The sequence below is a fragment of the Mus pahari genome, chromosome X (genome assembly GCF_900095145.1).
Source record: "Mus pahari chromosome X, PAHARI_EIJ_v1.1, whole genome shotgun sequence".
Classification (NCBI taxonomy): domain Eukaryota; kingdom Metazoa; phylum Chordata; class Mammalia; order Rodentia; family Muridae; genus Mus; species Mus pahari.
In genome coordinates, this window is record NC_034613.1 from 7429389 (window position 1) to 7435146 (window position 5758).

Below are 5758 nucleotides of genomic sequence, written 5' to 3' on the forward strand. Positions count from 1 at the left end.
CTACTTATATCCTTTTTTTTTCATGCCTTCTCCTTATTTTGGAGTTATTTTTTTTTTGTCCTTGTTTCTTAAGTTTGAGCTTGCATCATTAACTTGAGACCTGTCCTTTCTAAAATAAGCATATGATACCTTACGTTTTTCCTTAAACATCATTGCAGCTGCAGGCCATGTATCATATCTTTTTGGTTCAATGAAAAATATTTTCTAATCATGAATTATTTAGATGAGTGTAATTCTCTAGCTCAATTCCATTTTTGTTGTATAGCAAAATTATTATTGCATTCATTTGTATTTTGTAAAGGATATATATTTTTCTGTTGGATAAACAAATTGGGTCATATTGAAGTAGACTGATTTTACATTAAGAAGTTCAGGCTGTAAAAAAATAGTATAGATTGGTTTACCTAGATAGAGCTTTTCTTCACAGTTTTGAAGATGGGAAAATCTAAGATCAAGGTATTGTCTCATGTTGTTCCTGATCATGGCTTTTTAAATTACAGATGACCTTATTCTTGTATGCATACAAGGTCTTTCCTGTGTAAGCATATCTATCTGTCTATCTGTCTCTATCTTTTAAATTTTAAAATATTTTATTTATTATTGTGTGTATGATATGTGTATGTGTGAGAAAGAAAGAAAGAGACAGACAGGCAGATAGACAGACAGACAGTCATAGAAAGCCTTAGGGGCTTGATTTTCTCCTTCCATCAAGTGGATTCTGGGTTTAAACTTAGGTCAACAAGGTTTTCCTTGAAGCACCTTTTCCCACTGAGCCTTCTCATTGATCCTTGTTTGTTTCTCCCTCTTCAAATGAAGTCATCAGTTTTATCAACTTAGAAGCCCACCCTTATGAACTCATTTAACCTTGATTAAGTCTAGATGCTTCGATTTGTTTGAGATAATTTTATATCCAGGTACTACACTGAAGCTGTTTATCAGGTTTAGGAGTTCTCTGGTGGAATTTTTAGGGTCACTTATGTATACAATCATCTCATCTGCAAATAATGATATTTTGACTTCTTCCTTAACAATTTGTATCCCCTTGGTCTCCTTTAGTTGTTGAATTGCTCTGGGTAGGACTTCAAGTACAATATTGAATAGGTAGGGAGAAAGTGGGCAGCCTTGTCTAGTCCCTGATTTTAGTGGGATTGCCTCCAGCTTCTCTCCATTAACTTTGATGTTGGCTACTGGCTTGCTGTAGATTGCTTTTATTATGTTTAGGTATGGGCCTTGAATTCNTGATCTTTCCAAGACTTTTATCATGAAGGGGTGTTGGATTTTGTCAAATGCTTTCTCAGCATCTAACAAGATGATCATGTCGTTTTTGTCTTTGAGTTTGTTTATATAGTGGATTACGTTGATGGATTTCTGTATATTAAACCATCCCTACATCCCTGGGATGAAGCCTACTTTTTCATGATGGATGATCATTTTGATGTGTTCTTGGATTTGGTTTGTGAGGATTTTATTGAGTATTTTTGCATCGATATTCATAAGGGAAATTGGTCTGGAATTCTCTTTCTTTGTTGGATCTTTGTGTGGTTTAGGTATCAGGGTAATTGTGGCTTCATAGAATGAATTGTGTAGATTACCTTCTGTTTCTATTTTTTGGAATACTTTGAGGAGAGTTGGAATTATGTCTTCTTTGAANGTCTGATAGAACTCTGNANTAAACCCATCTGGTCCTGGGCTTTTTTTTAGTTGGGAGACTATTAATGACTGCTTCTATTTCCTTAGGGGAAATGGGACTGTTAAGATAGTTAATCTGATCCTGATTTAACTTTGTTACCTGGTATCTGTCTAGGAAGTTGTCTATTTTATCCAGGTTTTCCAGTTTTGTTTATTATAGCCCTTTATAGTAGGATTTGATGATGCTTTGGATTTCCTCAGGATCCGTTGTTATGTCTCCTTTTTCATTTCTGATTTTGTTAATTAGGATCCTGTCCCAGTGCCCTCTAGTTAGTCTGGCCCAGGGTTTATCTATCTTGTTGATTTTCTCAAAGAACCAGCTCCTGTTTTGGTTGAATCTTTGAATAGTTCTTTTTGTTTCCACTTGGTTGATTTCAGCCCTAAGTTTGATTATTTCCTGTCGTTTACTCCTCTTGGGTGAATTTGCTGTCCTTCAAAGTGTCTCCACCGCCTGCGGAGAAGACCGGTTGATGTCCCAGGAGACAACATCCTTCGGTCCTGCCTAAGGATATTCACCTGTGTCTTGATCCTTTGGACCCGTCTACAGACATTCACCTGTGCCTTCAAAGACTGGGGCTGGGGACTGGGGTTTTTCCCATGCTATATAAACTGAGCTCCTTCATTAAACTTCGGGCCTCGATCAGAATAATTTGTCCTGGCTCCCGTTTCTCTTGCCCATCTATTCCCTTTCAGCCCTGCCCTTCAGGATGAGCCCAGACTGAAGTGAGTTTTACAGCAGGCAGAAACTCACACACATCTATGGTTCCTGATTTCTTTCCTAGGGTTTCTATCTCCACAGTTGTCTCCCTTTGGGTTTTCTTAATTTTTTCTACTTCCTTTTGCAGATTCTTAATGGTTTTGTTCAATTCCATCCCCTGTTTGGTTGTATTTTCCTGTAATTCTTTTTTTTACTAGAAATATTTTATTGGTGAGACCCCACCATCCACACAAAGTAATCTGAGCATCAGGCACCTTCCTCCTTGGCAATGCGATCTTTCTTGAGTGGTCCCACGAACACCTTCTTCTCCTCCATGGTCTAGAAGTGACCATGGCCAAACTTGGAGGTGGTGTCAATGAACTTCAGGTCAATATTCTGCAAGGCCTGACGTTTGGTCTGGACCAGCAAGGACTTAAGAAGAGTAAGCACTCATTTCTTGGTCCCCACCACATAGCCCTTGAGCATGATGAAGTCACTGGTCACCTCACCATAATGGACAAAACCACCCAGTGGGTTGATGCTATTGTCAGACAGGTCATAGTCAGTAGATGCATTGTTCTTGATCAGTTTGCCATCCTTGATGAGGTAGCCCTGACCAATTTTTGTAAATCTTCTTGTTAATCTCTGGTCAGTGAAGGTAGCCTTTCTGCCCAGCTTGAGCAACAGAGAAAGCAACACACGGGCAAGGTGCCAGGCTCCAATACAGGCAACTTTGCGAAGACCTCAATGGGTCTTTCAGGGCAGTTTCTTTGTATGCCAACAACTGGTTACCCCTTTGTACCCTTTGCCTTTTGTAACACTGATGACATCGATCATCTCATCTCATCCTGCCAAACAGCAGGTTCACAGGAACCTGCTGCTCCAGTCTCTCTCAGGCCCAGTTGAGTTTCTGAGCCACAGTGCCCCCATTCACCTGGATCTCCATCAAGTGTGCCTTCTTCTGGCACAGAGGAAGCAGATGTATCTGAGTGTGGGTGATTATGCGGATGACCTGGCAGTACTTCTTTATGCTGTTGAAGTCCATTTCCAGCTGCTTCTTGCCTGTGTCATCCTGCCATTTCTTACAGTACTTGGTGAAAGCCTTCTTCTTAGACTTGTGCCAGTTTGTATAGAACTGCCTTTTACACTCATCGCTGATGTGCTCAGCAAATACAGTCCTGAAGGTCCAGAGGTCTCATGGGGTCTCAACAAAGCCCACAATGCCCACAACCACCATTGGGGGGTCTCCACAATGGTCACAGCCTCCATGACTTCTTTCTTGTTCACCTTAGATCCTGGTCTGTCAACTTCCCTGACGATGTGGGTCATGCCAGCCTTGTACCCAGAAAGGCTGTGAGGTGAAGAGGCTTGGAAGAGTCATCCTTAGGGAAGCTCTTCACTTTCCCATGATGCCGGGTGCTGCGCTTGCAAGGCAAGAAGCCCAAGGACCCATGCCTGGGAGCTGAGAATTTCCTGTGAGACATCTAGTCGCCACAGGCCACCGATCCTGTAATTCTTTAAGGGATTTTTGTGTTTCTTCAAGTTGTTTAGCAGTGTTATCCTGTAATTCTTTAAGGGATTTTTGTGTTTCTTCTAGCTGTTTAGCAGTGTTTGCCTGTAATTCTTTAAAGGATTTTTGTGTTTCTTCTAGCTGTTTAGCAGTGTTTGCCTGTAGTTCTTTAAGGGATTTTTGTGTTTCTTCTAGCTGTTTAGCAGTGTTTTCCTGTAATTCTTTAAGGGATTTTTGCATTTCTTCTACCTGTTTAGTAGTGTTTGCCTGTAGTTCTTTAAGGACTTCTTCCTCTTTAGCAATGGTCTCCTGTAATTCCTTGAGGGGTTTTTGTGCTTCCTCTTTAAGGGCTTCTACTTGTTTATCATTGTTTTCCTGCATTTCTTTGAGTGAGTTATTAATGTCCTTCTTCAAATCTTCTACCACCATCATGAGATATGATTTTAAATCCACAACTTGCTTTCGGATGTGTTGGGATATCCAGGACTCTCTGTGGTGGGCGTACTAGCTTCTGATGATGCCCCGTTTTCTTGGTTTCTGTTAGTAAGATTCTTAAGTTTGCCTTTCGCCATCTGGAAATCTCTGGTGTTAATTTTTGACTGTCTCTGGCTGGAGTTTGATCCTCCTGTAATTCTGTTAGCCCCTGTCAGCACTCCTGGGAATTCAACTCTCCCTTGGTCATAGCACTCTCTGCAGGCAAGCTCTCCTCTTGCAAGTCAGGTGTCCAGAAGTCTGGAGCTCTGATTCTCCTTCTGAGTCCTAGATTAAGAGCCCTCCCTGTAGGTCGACTCTCTCTGCCTGATCCAGAGGACCTGTTATCTCAAGGACCTGTGGTGTGGAGAGTCCTCCCGAGCGCTCAGCTGTCTCTGCTTGGGTTCAGAAGAGAGATGGCAGGGGTTGCTGCGACCAGATGGGAACCTCACCTCTGGGTGGGCAGTGTTCCTTTCTTCCTGTTCCTGCTGGCACAAGCCCCTGCTGGATTCTCTGGAACTGATTGTGTTCCACTCACCCGTGATCCTGAGGACTGTGATCCCCAGGATCTGTGGTATGGAGAGGCCTCCGGAGCACTCAGCTGCCTCCACTGAGGTTCAGAAGAGAGATGGCGGTAGTGGCCCCGACCGGACCAGAACCCTGCCTCTGGGTGGGCAGTGTCCCTTTGTCCCTGTTCCTGCTGGCACAAGCCCCTGCTGGATTCTCTGGAGTTGACTGTGTTCCACTCATTGTGATCCCGAGGACCTGTGGTGTTGAGAGTTCTCCGGAGCGCTCAGCTGCCGCTGCTGGGCTTCAGAAGAGAGATGGCAGGAGTCCTCTGCTTACTTTTCAAAATTGTTTTCTCTCTATTATGCAGGTTTATAATTTCTCTTGACATACTTTTGACTTCATTATGACTTTCATTATTTCTATTCTTTTGTTGAGCTTAAACAATATTGTAAGGAATTGTTTGTAATTATAAAGTCATTTTATAAAGTTTTATGTCTTATTTGAACTCTGTCTTTCCATTTATATACAGTGTCTCTGCCTGTGCTTAATGCAACATGGTTACACAGATTCTGTATAGTACCTAATAATTTCAGTATTTGGGCCACCTTGGCATTGGCACCTGTTCGGTTTTTACCACCTTAAAGTTGACCATATTTTCCTAACTCTTTGTTGAATAAGTTTGTAAAACATCGTAGATGTCATACTGTGAAATTCTGAATCATTTTATAGTTTGGGAAATGTCCAAAGTGTGTGTGTGTGTGTGTGTGTGTGTGTGTGTGTGTGTGTGTGTGTTTCATTTTATCAACCGACCAACCCATTTAGGTTTAGACTGGAAGTTCTGAGTTCTGTCTGGCCCTTTGTCAGCAGTACTTCCAATGCCT

At 41.9% G+C, this 5758-nt stretch overlaps 1 pseudogene; it reads right to left on the reverse strand.

The window, feature by feature from the left end:
• Positions 1–2653: 2653 nt before the first annotated feature.
• LOC110314014 lies at positions 2654–3870 on the reverse strand (annotated as a pseudogene).
• Between the last annotated feature and the right edge of the window lie 1888 nt (positions 3871–5758).